The 18,285-nt window shown below is 40.9% G+C and overlaps 1 protein-coding gene across 4 annotated transcripts in view; it reads left to right on the top strand.

The window, feature by feature from the left end:
* POLD4 (DNA polymerase delta 4, accessory subunit) overlaps positions 1-18,285 on the top strand; it is a 709,379-nt gene that overhangs the window by 327,293 nt on the left and 363,801 nt on the right. The window contains exons 1-2 of one of the 4 annotated variants that reach the window (XM_078658908.1): positions 6,531-6,584; positions 6,693-6,792. The exons of the other annotated variants lie outside the window; for them this stretch is intronic. The gene's annotated coding sequence lies outside the window, so the exon portion shown is untranslated. Of the gene's footprint in view, positions 1-6,530; positions 6,585-6,692; positions 6,793-18,285 lie in introns of those variants that run through there. 4 annotated transcript variants of the gene reach the window in all.

Below are 18,285 nucleotides of genomic sequence, written 5' to 3'. Positions count from 1 at the left end.
GCAGTAACATAGCAATCGCGCTATCTTACAGAGCATGCACGAGAGACTAGTGTACAAACCACGAGCATGAGCAGCAACAACACAAAGGGGTAGTCTTTCCACCCTGACTATTCCCACAGGTGCTCATCATTACCTCGTTAACCATAGTATAAAAAGCCCACACGTCGACAGGCTCATTCTACCGGAGGACGACGGCGGGACAACAGGTACAAGGCAGGCACTGACCAGAAAGACTGTGAGTATGACAAACCTGACAAGCCTCCAAACAACAAACTGGGTAAGCGCTTCCTTCCTCACAGGTCCTTAACCCCTGCAGCCTCTCTTTTTCTCCCATAGGGTCATCCCCTTACCGCTTCCCTCCAGGAAGCCTTGGCTAATAACCCAAAGCGTAAGAACAATTTTCTTGCGCCCTGCCACACTAAGTCAACTCCTCACAGTGTGATTTTCGTGTTTTAGCCACACCACGCTCCTAATTAGTCGCGTATTTTCACTCTGATGGCACCACCAGTACCATCACACCTAGCCGACTATAGTCCTCTCACCTTGCACTATAGACCCGGCCACCAAAGCATTGTTGACCATATGTCTAACCTGACTACTGACTCTCTCTGTATATGTTTTGTCCTTGTCCTTAACGTTTGTCTGTACAGGTATGCATGAGAAGGGAATCCCCCTCTCACATATAGAAAAACGCCTTAGTGAGTGTATCACATAGTCTGTACCACAACACTAAGTCTGTTTTATTTCACCACACCTTTTTAAAAAACGGTCCTGAGGAAAGCCAGAATACTTTAAGGCACTGGCTGAAACATGTCGACCATCTGAAGGACGCAGGGGGCAGTAACTCGCCACCCTCACGCGTCCTGTAGCCTTACTTTTAACCGCTGTTGACGGCCCAGTTATTAAAATTTAATTTACCCTCGGGTACTGGGACCACCACCAAGCCGTTTTAAATCACAACTCACTCAACTTCACTCACTGCACTCTCAGCAATATACCAGCTCTGCTGTAATCAGGCGTCGTAGCACACCCGGGACATACTAGGTTTCACTGGGTGGGCCCGATGATGAAGCATGCCACCAACTAGGTTGGTGGGTGAGGGCTTCATGAATACACCAACAAGGTGCCCGTGACAGAACTAATTAGAGTACTGTAACACTCTGGTCAACTTAAGCTAGTCCTCTTTGATTAATCACATATAAACCCTCGGGGACTCGGACTAGCTATCTAGTCCTCTCTCTCCCTCTTGTTACACGCATAGAGGTGAATAACCTCTTCAAACATCAGATCACACAGTGGTATCACTACATTGATGACGTCTGGCTCCTGTGGCAGGGGAGCCAGACCGAATTAATGGGATTCCATAGTTGGCTCAATGCTAGACATAGAGATATCCAATTTTCCATCGAGCACAGTACTAATCGCAAGACATTCCTTGACGTGGAGCTCATATGTGACCAAGGTCAATTAAAAACATCTTTGTTCAAAAAGCCCACCGACAGGAACACAATTTTACACCATAAAAGCGCTCACCCGAGAAATCTCAAATCCAATTTGCCTTACGGCCAACTACTTAGGATCAGAAGAAATTGCTCTGACATCCAAGACTATGACAAACATGCCCACAATTTTTGCTCTACCATGCAAGAAAGAGGCTACCCAAAAAAGCTCCTCAAACATTCTTTGAAAAGAGCTAGATATACGCCTCGGGAATGCCTACTTCAGGTTAAGAAACGTACACCGTTAGATAAACTTGTATGTAAACTGAGTTTTATATAAGAAACCCGTGCACTGCTGTTAATAGATTCTACAGTAGTTTTTCCAAGGTATTAGGTGCTCTAAGGTGTCGCCCAACACACTGGGCGATATGAAAACAATCGTGGAAAATGTGCAATCAAAAGAACTTTGATGACATCCCTTAGGCACTCAAAACAGGTGAAATCCTCCAACAAATTCAGTAGAAAATAAGTTCTTTCAACTGAGTTTAATTTTCATTTTTCATTTTTCAGTTTTTCATTAGAAATTAGAACTACTTGAAAAGGGTACTTCCTTCGTACCAACGACCAGAACTGATCTCTTAGAATTAGAAATCAGCACATTTAAATTGATTAGAAAGCTCAAATTACGACACTTCTTTACCAACATAGTACCATCATTGGGAGATAATGAACCTGACCCGCTCATGGGTTTAAGAACCACCAGCTCGTTTCAAGCTCCTCAAAGTCACAAAACCATCGACCTATTTGAACAAATGGTGAAAAAAGACCTACAAACCATCAACTTCAAGAAAAGCCCTTTCAAAAACATCACACAAAAAGATCGCGATATGCTCAAAAAAATCGCAAACAACGATGACATAATATGTATCAAAGCCGATAAGGGCGGCGCATTAGTCGTAATGAATTCAATAATGTATCATCAAAAAATCAATGCTCACTTATCTGATGAGACCACGTATTCACAACTGACTGGAAATCCAACGACACAATTCATGAGGATACTACAAGAAATTGTCAACAAAGCCCACATAGCGGGTGTTATCAACCAAAAAACTAAGAACTTTCTATTAAAATCACACCCCAAAAGTCCTCGAATATATGCTGTACCAAAAATTCATAAAGACTTGATGAACCCTCCTATCAGACCTATCGTGTCAACGTGCGGTAGCATACACCAACCAGTAGGTCAATACCTGGATCGACATCTCCAACCGATTGTTCAGTCAATGGCTAGTTACATTCGTGACACTACTGATTTTTTGAGAAGACTACAAGATATTCAAATAGACCCCAATGAGCAATTATGGCTGTGCACAGCCGATGTCAGCTCACTATACACTTCTATCCCACATCAAGAAGGTATAGAAGCCATGGAACAAGCCATCATGAAACTGGAGACAGATGAATCATTGAAATTATTCTTGATGGAATTAACCTTATTCACGCTCTACCATAGCTACTTCTCCTACAAAGACAATTGGTTCTTGCAACTAGTGGGCACCAGCATGGGTAATTCAGCTGCTCCAGTATACGCGAATATTTTTATGGGAGAGTTTGAGAACAACAACATCTGGCAGAATCAGTTGTGGAAAAACCACTTAAAGATGTATGTACGCTATATAGACGATTTGTTTATCCTATGGAAAGGATCACGCGCCAACTTGGAATTAGCATTAACTACTTTAAACTCAGCCAACCAACGTATCCAATTTACTTGGACCATTGACTCAAATACCATAACCTTTTTGGATGTTCGCATCACCATAAAAGACCACCAAATCACGACAGATATTTTCAGAAAATCCACCGACCGCAACAATATGCTGCATTATTCGAGTTTCCATCAGCCATCTCTAAAAAATCACCTACCCAAATCTCAACTGTTGAGAGTTAAAAGAATCACCTCGGACCCAACTGTCTTGGAAAATAGAATGGAGGAAATGATTAACCGTTTCAAAGCCAGAGAATACCCAGATGATCTTTTAGTAAAAACTAAAAAAGAGGTCAACAAAATACCCAGAGAGAAACTTCTACTACCTTCAAAAAAGGAAAAAGATGAAGACCGGATGGTCGTTGTTTCCAAATATTCCAATGCCAGCTCGAAGTACAAAAAGATCATCCTAAGACATTGGCCAATGTTACAGTTAGAGACAGATTTCAATAATATGTTTGAAGCCAAACCCATATTTGCTCATACAAGGGGCAGAAACCTGGGAGAAATTCTCAAACAACCGACAGAACAAATAGTGATCCATAAAGGCACCAGACCATGCAATAATTGCAATAATTGTCATAATGTAATTACAGGCAACAAACTATCACATCCTATGAAAGGTTATAACATTAACTTGAAAGTCACGGCTACATGCGATTCCACCAATTTAATTTACCTCCTCAAATGCCCGTGTGGGAAGGTATACGTGGGCAAGACGGAGCGCAAGTTAAAAACCCGCGTCAACGAACACAAATCAAACATTCGAACTAAAAATCTTAAATCGTCCATAGCGTCACACTTTTTGGACTCTAACCATACTATAGCCCAACTGAAATTCATGGCACTGGAAATTGTTCCTAAATCGGAAGGAAGAGACAACAACAGGGCATTGCTACAAAGAGAAAACTTTTGGATTTACAAATTAAATTCGATCAAGCCCTTCGGTTTAAATGAACGGATCGAATTTTCGTGTTATTTGTAACAACGTTTACTGTACATAATGCACCATGCGGGTGCATCTGTTCTGATCCCAAATCCACAGTGTGGTTTCATCACAGACGTTTGCCAATTTACCTATTTTACTAATTTACTATTTTACTAATTCAGTTTTGCCAGTCCTTTATTTTATTTTATACATTGTTTAGGCGCATCTCACTGTGTTCTTTATTGTTCGACACGTTTACCATTAGTCCACTTTCTGTTTTCATTAGTCGCGATCACGTGCCTTAGCACTAACCACTCACGGCCATTTATTTACCTTCACCGCATTTCCGGACTAACACGCCGATCTGCGGTCAGCGTTTTCAGAAACGCTGTGAACCCTGCTAGAAAAGTAAGTTTTGCACGCCACTTTAGAATTTCTGCATTGCTAGTATAGCACGCCTTTACCTTTGGGGTTTCACTTTCTCCGTATTGAGTAGTATTTCAAGTCAGTTCCATCACAAGCCACCGGTGAACCACGTTATTTTAACGTTCTGCCGAACTCACCCGTTAGTTACCCTCAGATTAAGCATCGCGTAACTGACACCATTTCTTTCACGTTACCTGGTGAACACCTGGAAATAAGGTTTTATCTTTACCACCATTTTACAATCACCGTTTTTTAATTTCAATTGACAAACAATTACCACCATATGACAGATATGTTCGTCTTTTGTTTGTATAGGCTCCCTGATGAAGGGCTGTTAGCCCGAAATGCATTGGAGCAGCAACATTAATATGGATTTTGAATATTAATATGCATTTGGCAGTGGATATTTTCTTTTGAAATGAAAATAATGAAAAACTGAAAAATGAAAAATGAAAATTAAACTCAGTTGAAAGAACTTATTTTCTACTGAATTTGTTGGAGGATTTCACCTGTTTTGAGTGCCTAAGGGATGTCATCAAAGTTCTTTTGATTGCACATTTTCCACGATAAACTTGTATGTGTCACCACGTTCTGCCCTGATACACACAAAGTACGACAGGCTGGGCTTAAGAACTGGCACCTTTTGGAAGGGCTGGATTGCCCTTTCCCTAAACCGATTTTTGCTTATAAGAAAAATCATAGCATTGGGCAACAACTGATCAGAGCTGATATCTCATTACCTAAGCCAAAAAGCGACTTGCTGTCTCAATGGAACTTGAGGCCCATTGAGGGCCACCACAAGTGTGGCAACTGTGTAGCCTGCCCCAGCACCATCGAAGGCAGGGAATTCACACACCAAGGAGTCAGATGGTCACACACAGATTGTTCTAATTGTAGGACCAAAAATGTGGTCTACATGATACTGTGTCCTTGTTCAAAAATGTACTTTGGCAAGACTAGCCAACAGATCAACCACAGGATCAGTCAGCACCGGTCCAGAATCAACAAAAAAGTGATGTCAGCTCCCATGTTAGAGCACTTTTTGGATAAGGGTCACGATGAGCATGACTTCAAGTGGTCCGTCTTACACATAGTAAAACCTACAAATCAATGCCTTGATGTCGAACGAATTCTGCTTCAAAAGGAAGCATACTTGATTTTGAAATTTAACAGTGCACAAACCGGGCTTAACAATCTCTCGGAGATAGCGCGGCTGTGAGAACTAAACTTTTTTTCGTGAGTGACTTGTATGTCAGGTTTGACTGGCCAGGCTTGGCCAGTGGGCCCGACTCTTCTATTTTCTGTACAAATATAACTTTCATGGAGTCTATGGGGACCATGATACTCCACCAGCATTGATTGATTCACACAATTTGTCAACAGGCTGTTCTTAAAAGGAACTGCATTTGAATGCACATTCCTTTTAATCTATCAAGCATATGTTCTCACCTTGACATTAACCTTTTAAATAATGTAGCGCCCACACCATAATTTAGCAAAACGTGGCCTTCCACACACAGTCTATTTGTTGAATTTCGATTTAAAAAAAAAAAAAAAAAAAAATTTCGATTTGTTGAAACTACTAGATCCATAATGCACTTGGGCCCCATTCATATAAATCCAGCCCACAAACAAGCCGGCCATTTTGAATCATACCTCGAGGAACCCGGTTGCTGCAGAAGCACTTTTGGAGAAGGTAACTTTTTAATCCCAGGGTCGTTCCTCCAAAGCAAAAACTTATTTATATTTGAATCATTTACAAGTGTTCCTTTTTACTTGACAGAAACACAAGTGTTTGGACCATTTTCAATTTAAGAATAACGAAGCCTGCACAAGGTAGGCTCTTGCTGTTACACCGCAGCGTCCTTTAAATATGTAGAGAAGGCCATAGCCCTTCACTTTCTGTTTTTTTTCAAATTTTTTTCAAATCGATTCATACGTGCTCACTTTATTTCTGGCAGGAAAACACACGGATGGTCATATTTTACAAGCCATCTCGCCGTTTGGCGGCACATACAAGGTTAGTGCTTGGTGAGACCTTTGCAGTCGACGTAGTCGATTTATATATTGGTATGGCACCAATACAAACGCTTAGTTTATTTTAATAAATCATGCCTTGATTTTTCAGATTGAATTGTCTGCCCATTGAAAACGATTGATTCCCTTGGTCCCCCCTTTCTCCTGACTACAAGTCCCACAAGCCTTCTCCTTCCTAGAGAAAGAGCCTGGTATGTAGACTCTTCTTATGTACATACTACTAGTGAATGCATTTTTAAAGTTGAGGCTTTCATTTCAACAAAATGGTGAAACGCTTTTTTCTTTGCATCTTTTAGACACAAAGAATAAAAGCCCTGATGAGAGCCCAGGGACACTTGTCCTGGTCTCAAAATGTGTCGGCAGCTTTGGTAGAATAGAGCATTATCAATAAACAGTGTTAGGCTTGGCCAGTACAGACATTATCAATTTTGAGTCATTCAGTTGTTCTCTATTCCCCATTCTTTTGAGTTTTTTCATTCATTGATTCTATATGTATGTGATATTTGTTTCCTGTTATGTATTAATTTTTTTGTAGGATGTTGGATGTTTAAATATTATTTTGACACTGTTCTGTTTCTATGTGTATCAAACCATTTGTATATAAATTGAATGTACAGTCCTTATTTCTGTCTATTGATGTTAAAATATATTTCTAAAATTTAAAAATAATTGGCATTGAATAAGCATGCCTGGTTGGGATGTAATAAATATTTTTCTAACCTGAAAACGTTTTTTCGTTCAAGTAAGAGTGGTTGAGGCAATTTTCATGTTGTATGCATTAATAAGGGTCTAGCCTTAACTACGTTTTCATAGACCTATCTCCTTTGGGTTCCAACTTTAGGGCGGGTTTTTATCCGCGAGAGATTGTAGGACAAAAATAGGTCCCCGATCTTTTATAAGAATCAATTTGAGAGACTATAATTCTCTCAGAAGTATGGCAGAAAAGGACACTTTGTCATTTAGTGAAAGCCATATTCAAGATTTGATAGCCTCATCTCCTTTTGCTTCAGTTTCACTTAGCACTAGTGCAAAACAACAGAACGAGTCTGACAAATTGATCAGACTGGCTAAAAAACACGTAAGGACTGAATTACATGGACATTTCCTCCTGAAGCACCTCAAGGGAGGTACAATCCCTTGGGGCCTCCAGGTCAAGAACGTCCCTGTCATCTTTACTGAAGATTCCGAATACAAAAAAGGCTTTAGCTTTATTAATAAAAACTGCAGTTTTGACCTGATGGTCCACACCATTCAAACTGCACAAAGGCTTCGTCGCAAGGAGGAGGAAGAAATAGAGGAGCTTACTAAGGCCATACAGAACAGCCAGGTGGTCACTGACGCCAAGTCACTCCTAGAAAAAATAGAGAAAGACATCCAGGTCTTTAAGGACAACACAATTAACGACAAAAGCAATAAATACGAAAGGGTCATCAAGGCATTTAAAATTGAACAAGTCTACCCCTTTCTAAGAGACGACTACTTTTCACAGACAGAATCGCGGCAGGCCCTGTCAAGCTACCAGGGCAGATCTAGAAATAGATTTACAACTTTTTCAAGCACGTCCTCATCAGATTCATCAGAATCTGACAATAGAAATAAAAAGAAGGGTGTGTCTTTTTTAGACCAAGGCAAACAATCGAAGCCCAGATACAAGGTACCATGGGACATGAGAACACGCAACAACCATTACAAATCATAGGTGGTGCCAGTATAGTAGTCAATTTGTCTACAAGAGTGCTTTCTGTTGAAGAAGAGACAGTATTAAATTTAGGTCTCAAGTTTGTCCCTTGTAAAAAAACAGACTACACAAAGCTCAAAATGGAGACTATTAAGTTTTGTCGTAAGGTCAGACTCAAGGCCTTTTTTGCAAACCCACCAGCTATTGAAAATACGGAACCAACAGGGTTGAGAAATAAATCAAGGTTTGTACCACATAACAACATTCCCAAACAGGTCTTAGCGTTTGAGCAGGTTCTGTTATCTGCCATTACTAAAATGGAGAAAACAAAGAGCTATACCCAGCAGAACATGAGCCATAAACAACGGGCTAATATAAGATCTTTAAAAGAGGACCCTTCATTAGTTATAAAACAAGCAGACAAAGGCGGGGCAGTAGTCATCTGGCCCCGCCATAAGTATCTAACGGAAGGCGACAAGCACGTGAGAAATACCACTTGGTACCGTGCCCTGTCTGAAGACCCAGTGAAGCAAATTCAGGGACAGATTGCTCAAATTCTAGAACTTGCGAAAGAAGGTGGTTTTCTAGGGGAAAAAGAATACGATTACCTTCTCAAGAAATTTCCAAGGACTCCCGTCCTTTATCTTCTACCGAAGATTCACAAGAACTTGCGACTGCCTCCAGGCCGCCCAATAGTTTCGGGTTATGATTCATGCCTGGAACCAATAGCACAATACGTTGATTTTTTCTTAAAGCCTTTTCTTAGCGAGGTCAAGTCTTACCTTAGAGACACGACAGACTTTCTACTGAAAGTGGAAGGTACCCCATTTGATGCCCAGTCACAAAAAATGGTTATCCTAGACGTCACATCCCTTTATACTCAAATTCCCCAAGAGGAAGCTCTAGAGGTCATGCAAATATACCTTGATAAAAGAGAAAGACCCCATAGGGTTCCTACCGCGTTCATTTTACAACTAGCTGAAATAGCACTGAAGAAAACTATTTCACCTTCAATGGTGAGTATTTCATGCTAGTGAAGGGGACTGCCATGGGTTGTCCTTATGCCCCAGAGATGGCAGTCCTCTTCATGGCACAGTATGAGGAGAAATGTGTAGAGGTGAATAACCTCTTCAAACATCAGATCACACAGTGGTATCACTACATTGATGACGTCTGGCTCCTGTGGCAGGGGAGCCAGACCGAATTAATGGGATTCCATAGTTGGCTCCATGCTAGACATAGAGATATCCAATTTTCCATCGAGCACAGTACTAATCGCATGACATTCCTTGACGTGGAGCTCATATGTGACCAAGGTCAATTAAAAACATCTTTGTTCAAAAAGTCCACCGACAGGAACACAATTTTACACCATAAAAGCGCTCACCCGAGAAATCTCAAATCCAATTTGACTTACGGCCAACTACTTAGGATCAGAAGAAATTGCTCTGACATCCAAGACTATGACAAACATGCCCACAATTTTTGCTCTGCCATGCAAGAAAGAGGCTACCCAAAAAAGCTCCTCAAACATTCTTTGAAATGAGCTAGATATACACCTCGGGAATGCCTACTCCAGGTTAAGAAACGTACACCGTTAGATAAACTTGTCTGTGTCACCACGTTCTGCCCTGATACACACAAAGTACGACAGGCGGTGCTTAAGACTGGCACATTTTGGAAGGGCTGGATTGCCCTTTCCCTAAACCGATTTTTGCTTATAAGAAAAATCATAGCATTGGGCAACAACTGATCAGAGCTGATATCTCATTACCTAAGCCAAAAAGCGACTTGCAGTCTCAATGGAACTTGAGGCCCATTGAGGGCCACCACAAGTGTGGCAACTGTGTAGCCTGCCCCAGCACCATCGAAGGCAGGGAATTTACACACCAAGGAGTCAGATGGTCACACACAGATTTTTCTAATCGTAGGACCAAAAATGTGGTCTACATGATACTGTGTCCTTGTTCGAAAATGTACATTGGCAAGACTAGCCAACAGATCAACTACAGGATCAGTCAGCACCGGTCCAGAATCAAGAAAAAAGTGATGTCAGCGCCCATGGTATAGCACTTTTTGGATAAGGGTCACGATGAGCATGACTTCAAGTGGTCCGTCTTACACATAGTAAAACCTACAAATCAATGCCTTGATGTCGAACGAATTCGGCTTCAAAAGGAAGCATACTTGATTTTGAAATTTAACAGTGCACAAACCGGGCTTAACAATCTCTCGGAGATAGCGCGGCTGTGAGAACTGAAAGTTTTTTCGTGAGTGACTTGTATGTCAGGTTTGACTCGCCAGGCTTGGCCAGTGGGCCCGACACTTCGACTCTTCTTTTTTCTGTACAAATATAACTTTCATGGAGTCTATGGGGACCATGATACTCCACCAGCATTGATTGATTCACACAATTTGTCATCAGGCTGTTATTAAAGGGAACTGGGTTTGAATGCACATTCCTTTTAATCTATCAAAGCATATGTTCTCACCTTGAAATTAACCTTTTAAATAAAGTAGCGCCCACACCATAATTTCACAAAACGTGGCCTTCCACACACAGTCTATTTGTTGAACTTCGATTTTTTTTTTTTTATTTCGATTTGTTGAAACTACTAGATCCATAATGCACTTGGGCCCCATTCATATAAATCCAGCCCACAAACAAGCCGGCCATTTTGAATCATACCTCGAGGAACCCGGTTGCTGCAGAAGCACTTTTGGAGAAGGTAACTTTTTAATCCCAGGGTCATTCCTCCAAAGCAAAAACTTATTTATATTTGAATCATTTACAAGTGTTCCTTTTTACTTGACAGGAACACAAGTGTTTGGACCATTTTCAATTTAAGAATAACAAAGCCTGCACAAGGTAGGCTCTTGCTGTTACACCACAGCGTCCTTTAAATATGTAGAGAAGGCCATAGCCCTTCACTTTCTGTTTTTTTTCAAATTTTTTTTAAATCGATTCATACGTGCTCACTTTATTTCTGGCAGGAAAACACACGGATGGTCATATTTTACAAGCCATCTCGCCGTTTGGCGGCGCATACAAGGTTAGTGCTTGGTGAGAACTTTGCAGTCGACGTAGTCGATTTATATATTGGTATGGCACCAATACAAATGCTTAGTTTATTTGAATAAATCATGCCCTGATTTTTCAGATTGAATTGTCTGCCCATTGAAAACGATTGATTCCCTTGGTCCCCCCTTTCTCCTGACTACAAGTCCTCTCCTTCCTAGAAAAAGAGCCTGGTATGTAGACTCTTCTTATGTACATACTACTAGTGAATGCATTTTTAAAGTTGAGGCTTTCATTTCAACAAAATGGTGAAACGCTTTTTTCTTTGCATCTTTCAGACACAAATAATAAAAGCCCTGATGAGAGCCCAGGGACACTTGTCCTGGTCTCGAAACGCGTCGGCAGCTTTGGTGGAATAGAGCATTATGAATAAACAATATTAGGCTTGGCCAGTACAGACATTATCAATTTTGATAAGTAGCAGTGACACTCACCGGTGTAACTGTCACCTTGGGCACTGGTATATTGCTGACCAAAACATTCAGCTGTTTCAAAATAATATAGTTCCTCGTAGTTGATTATGAATATTCAATTTTATTTCATTGACTTGATAAATTTTGCCTTATTCACATTATTCAGCTTTCATCCCAGAAAAATAATATATATCCAATGCATTTCGGTGGATAACCACCTTCATCAGGGATCCATCTACAAATAACAAACATAACATTATGAGCATACTATTTAGCTTAATTGTTAATGTTACATAAACACTTCTTATGTGCGATTCTAACATTACTTACAATCACTCGGTGTCTTATGGTGTCTCTTCGCTACATACCACCTTATATAACCTAACATAAAAGTCCTATCACTTTGCATAATCAAACAGTCGATGTTTGCAAAGTTCCAATTCTTTTCGGTAATCCCTGTTCTACATTACCCACTTGCTGTTGTACACAATGTCTAACGTATCGCTTGTTCACTAATAACGCACTACGTGAATTTGCGGACTATGTGCCCCATCGGTCAACGATGTATGATACTGTGCGCGCCGTTACACTAAACGTTTGCCAGCTTCTAAAAACCTATAGGCGGGACTTCATTAATGAAATGCCCAACATTTTATTAGCTCGTCTGGGGTATTTACCTGCTGGTACTTCGTTCGCGTCTCTGCACTAACGGCTCTGAGTATGCTTGACTCGCATTTCCGGGTAGAAATAATGGGTGTCTCCTACGCATACGTGTGACGTAAAAGCGTTACGCGTTGTTCATTTGGCTTAAAGGGGTATGTCAACTATGAAACTTTATAGACTATCATGTTATATACAAAATGTAAACTGGAAAAACCAATATATCAAACTATGGTATTGGGCGATGTGTTACTGCATCGCTCTAGCGAAAGTGTATAAAACCAATGTCGCTGCATGTACTGAACATGGGTCTGGACACCTAAAAAGGTGTTTCGAAATGAATATGGCTGTTTAAAAAACATAAGTTTCAATAAACGCTACAATGTTGATAGTCCTTATAAATAACACTGAAATTCAGTCCTTTCATTTAACCCGTTGGGTTTTAAACTGTTCAGATGGAAAATCCAATGATTTTCCCTCTTCAGTAAACTATTCTTGTTAGTCAAACCTTCTCTTCTGTTGACCTGTTCCAAAATACAAGCTTTCAATTGGCTTATATGATGTTTTTCTTCCTGAAAATGAATCGCCACTGAGGATTTTAATGATCCTGTACGTATGTTACTCTTGTGCTCATTCAACCTTACTTTGAATTTTCTTTCTGTGTGACCCACATATATCCGCCCACAAGGGCACTTTAACATATATATTATGTTCGCTGAGTCGCATGTTCCGTTAACTTTAAGGTAGATATTATGCCCCTTCATTGGGTGTGTGATGACGTTGCCCTTCATTATATTGTTGCAATTGTTGCAATTTAAACACGGAACCGTTCCTCGGTAATTGGTGATTTCACTAGGTTCAGATGGAGTTTTCAAAAAGTCTGATACATTTTTTGCTCTAGTGTACGCGAACATGGGTTCATTGGAGAATATTCCTTTGAAATCTGGCTCAATTGTCATCATAGACCAATGTCTCTTAATGATAGCCTTATATTGTTGACTTACAGTAGAATATTTACTCACACATGTTATCCGCAGTTGTTCACTGCGTTTTTTGTTTGTCAAAAGGTCTTCCCGTTTCTTTAATGTGGTTCTGTGCATGGCTTGTTGCGTTACTGTATCTGGATAGCCTCTATCCAAAAATCTTTGCCTCATTATGTTCAATTGCTGATCTAGTTGCTCTTCCTCTGAGACCACTCTTTTCACCCTAAGAAATTGAGAGTATGGTAGGTGTCGTTTTAATGCTGGAGGATGATGGCTATCGAATCTTAATAAATTATTCCTGTCAGTTTCCTTGCGGTAGAGATTCGTGGTGAACTTGCCTTCCGTTTGTGTGATCTCTACATCAAGATATTGAATTGTTTTTGCATTGATATTCCAAGTGAACTTTATTCTGTCATCTTTAGCATCCAGTTTTATTAGTGGATTGTGTAAACTTTGGTGGCTCTCCTTCCAGACAACAAAAATGTCATCAATAAAACGTACATATAAATTAATATGTTCCATCCAAGTTGAATCTTTGTATACATGTTCCTCTTCAAATGCTGCCATGTAGATATTAGCATATGCCGGTGCGGCACAGTTGCCCATGGAAGTTCTACTCTTCTGTATGAACCATCTTGTTTCGTACTGAAAGTAACTATGCATCAAAGTAAATTGCATTAGTTCCATTAAGAACACTTGTAAATCCAAAGGGTATTCACTTTGTACTAATGCTCTTTCTACTGCTTCTAGGCCTTGTTAATGCGGGATTGACGTGTATAACGCTTTAACGTCTACTGTTGCCATGATAAGTTGTTTTCAGTTTCATCAAAAAATCGGTGGTGTCCTTTATGTGGAGAAGCGTGGCTCAGTGGTTAGAGGCGGCAGACCCGGAAGCTGAGATCAGCCGTGGACCAGGGTTCGATTCCCCCCCTCGGCGGGTCTTGGGCTCAAAAATTCCACAGACTCGACAATTCTCGCTCCGGTGCCTACTCGACTCACGGGGTCACACTCTGCGACTCTGGGCAATAGCTTGCTTAATCTCCACTACGGCCCCTCGCGGCGGGATGCCTGGCTTTCACCTTGTGAATACCCTGCCGGGGTATCTCACAGGGGAATACCAGGACGGGTTCCCTAAGCAAGCGCCTTGAGACCCCTGGGTGATTCGTGCGCTATATAAATCGAAATACATTTACATTTACATTTACATTTATGTAGGATTGGGTGTTTAGTATCAGAGGTTGCAAGTATTTATCAAGGAATTTCCCAATGGGCTCATGCAAGCTATTTTTGGTGGATACAATAGGAGGACATGGTGGTCCTTATGGACTTTAGGAACCATGTATAGTACTGGGCTTTTAGGATCTTCTTGTGTTAAGAATTTTTTGGTGCGTTCATTAATAGTTCCATTCTCAAGGGCCTGGGTTAAAATGGTTTGTAATGTCCTTTGTATGCCTTCTGTAGGATCAAAGTTGATTTCCATATATGTGTTTTCATCCTTCAAATGTTCCTCCACCACTTCCTGATAGTACGTTCTGTTCAAAATTACCAAGGTTCCCCCTTTGTCCGCCTTTTGGCAGACTATGTCCGTATTGTTGGCTATTGATTATAATGTTCCAAATTCTTTTTTCGTCATGTTCATTCGTTTAGTTATTTTCAAAGTATTGAGTTTGCTTATGTCTTTTCTACACAGTTGTTCAAAAAGGTTTATGGTTTTATGACCTATGGGTGCCATGAAAGTGCTGCGAGTTTTTAAACCTCTTAGTTCATCTGGTTCTGTGGGTCTGGTTTCTGTCACAATGTTCTCGAAAAAGTGTCTTAGTCTCATTTTCCTGGTTAGCTTGAATAAGCTGACTTCCAATTCTAGTTGGTTGGTATGTGCTGTAGGTACAAATGATAATCCCTTTTGTAGAGTTTTGATCTGTAGTTGACTCAATCTGTGGTCTGAAAGGTTCAAAACTAAATTATTATCTGCACTTAATGTTTCTTTGTCTTTTTGGTTGTCGTCCTGGTTTGAGGTTGATCTCTTTCTTTTTCTTTGACCTTGTCCCCTCCGGGGTCTCCGTTGTCTCCTGTGCCTCTTTCTAAAAAAGGCACCGATGCAGTTTCTCTGACCATGTCTGAGCCGCTGGGATCTTCTGATCTTCCTGGTCTTGTTGAGGCTGTTCTCTCACTGTCGGTAGAAGAAGTGTCAGTTTGAGACGTATATGTTTTTGTTTGTCTTTTGCGAGCGTATATGTCGACCCATGTATATACCTCCTGCAGCTTGTAATCAAGCTTGTCCCGCTTGTATTTTCTTAGTTTGCGCTCATTCACCTCTTGTGTGTGCTTCATCAATTGGTTGTTAATGTCCTCTAATGTTTTGGCAAGCTCTTCCTCTGTAATTAGTTTGCTTAATTCTTCCTTAGTTTTATCTATGTCCGTTTTTAAGTCTTCCAGAATTTTAGATAATTCTTCTATAATAAGGAGTATCAAGTCCAGGCTGCATTTATTTAGTATTGCAAACCATTTTTCAACGAACGGTTTTGCGTTTTTGCATAATGACGGTCTTAGGGATATCCGAAGGCCTCTGGGTATTCTCTGTGCTTTATGGTATTTAACCATGGTACTGGCATGCAGCCTTTGGTTGATTTCTTTCCGAGTGAGGTATAAGAGATGTTTGATATGTTGTTCTTTGTTTTTCGAGTCCATGGTTAAATGCCGTTTTGAATAGAGGCGGAAAGGCTATGTTGATATTGCTGGATCTCTCGGCAGCCTTTGATACCGTCCCTCATAGCAGACTCCTATTGAGACTCCAGGAGTCTGGCTTTGAAGGGACGGTACTCAAATGGTTTGCCTCTTTTCTGTCAGGGCGCAAACAGACTGTCTGGGCCCCCCATTTTTCTGCACTCATTCCCGCTTTGGAGGTGGGGGTTCCTCAGGGTTCAGTCCTTAGCCCTACCTTATTCAATCTGTACATGTTCCCCCTGGTGAGTTTAGCAGAGTCACATGGGGCTAAAATAGTATTGTATGCCGACGATACTCAATTACTTTTTACATGCGACAAAGATTCAGAGTTTGAGGGAGAAGCTATTAAGATCTGTCTTTCGGCAGTGTTTTCTTGGTTCCAACAGAATGAACTTAAATGCAATTCCAACAAGTCTGAAATCATTTTCTTTTTGGTTGCCCATCGAACAACTTGTGGCAGAGCTAGTGGCCTCAGGATATGCTAGGTGTAAAACTGGACAACTCTTTGCGTATGAAGCTACAGGTTCAGACTGTGGCCGGTCAGTGCTTTGGCTTCCTGAAAATGCTCAAACAATTTCTGCCTCTACTTCAGATCCCACACAGGAAAACTGTGGTCCAGGCCCTGATTGGTTCTAGGATGGATTATGTAAATATATTATATCTTGGCCACCCAGAATACCTGCTTACCGGCCTTCAGGTGGTGCAAAATGCGGCGGCCAGGCTTTTCTTTCCCTTAACCCGAGGACCCGGGTGTCGGAGCATCGGAGCTCTCTTCACTGGTTACCGATCCGCAAACGGATACAGTTTAAGGCCCTCGTTCTGGCTTTTAAGACTTTGCATGGCTCTGGGGCCCCTTATCTAAGGAAGAGAGTTCAGTTCCACCACCCTCGTCGCTCTCTTCGTTCCGCCTCTTTGGCGTTAGTGTGCACTCCGGTGGTCATACGCTCCCGAATAGGAGGACGCTCTTTTCAGTTCCAAGTGGCTAAGCTATGGAATAATTTCCACCTCCTCTGAGACTTTCACAGGATCTGTTCCCTTTCAGGAAGGCTCTTAAGACATGGTTATTTCAGCAATAACTCAGCACTCTGCTTCCCAATATTTGTTTTCCCCCTTTTTTGCTAGTCTTCATTCACTCAGCACCGGGACACTCAGTAGAGTAGCTCTGTGCTTTATAAAACCCCAGTTACCTTAACATAACATAAAGTTACAAAGGTATAATCTATTAACGTACATGCGGCTGCACTATCAAATGTTGCCCTATGGGCTGATGTCCTGGGAAGCGCCCATTTACTGCTACAAAGCTTGGATGTCCCTGATCCTTTACAAGGTTCCTAGCAAGTGCTGATAGTTGCTTTCTGCTACTCTGCTCCTGATATGGAATGTTCCAGGCCGTATGTTGGTCCTCTAACAGCTCATACCTCTTCTGTAGTCCAGGTAGGTGCATTTTGAAGTTGCCTGTCAACAGTAGGTTGGACATTGGTTCCTCTGAGAACATTCTGGTTATTTCTGATTTCACCAGTTTAACTCCATTGATTTTGGCACGCGGATTTATATAGATGTTTAGGTGTAATATTTGTTGTTTGGTGATGCCATCCTGTATGTTCACTCTGAGTGCTTTAATTGCATTTGATGAAGATGTGATGGTGTTGTGGGACCCGATTCACAGAACTAACTTAAGACAAAATCCTAAACTTACTACCATTTTGGTATTCACAGAAGGCACTTACTCATTTTGGTATTCACATAAGGCACCTACTCATTTCGGTATTCACAGAAGTTAGGACTCCTAAATACCTTCTGTGGATACCAAAAGTCTTAAGGTTAGCATTTTTTTCAGTTTAGGAGGAGTAAAATAGGACTCCCAACTTTAGGACTCTTCATATGCCTTCTGTGAATACCGAAAGTCTTAAAGTTAGGATTTTTCTCATTTTGTTTGTGTAAAAGGCTGCTTTATTGAAACAGGTGCATATCACAATTTTATTAACACTGGCACTTTGCCTTACAAAACTAAAACCTCTCTATACATAAAACACCTGACCCCTTGTTCTCCTCCCCCACCCCTACGATCCCCACATCATAAACCCCCACCCTGCAACATACAATAAATAAGATTCCATAACAATAATATTACACAATCTTACAATATA

The sequence above is a fragment of the Lissotriton helveticus genome, chromosome 1_1 (assembly GCF_964261635.1).
Source record: "Lissotriton helveticus chromosome 1_1, aLisHel1.1, whole genome shotgun sequence".
NCBI classification, from domain to species: Eukaryota; Metazoa; Chordata; class Amphibia; order Caudata; family Salamandridae; genus Lissotriton; species Lissotriton helveticus.
This window is presented reverse-complemented; position numbering and strand designations above follow the sequence as displayed.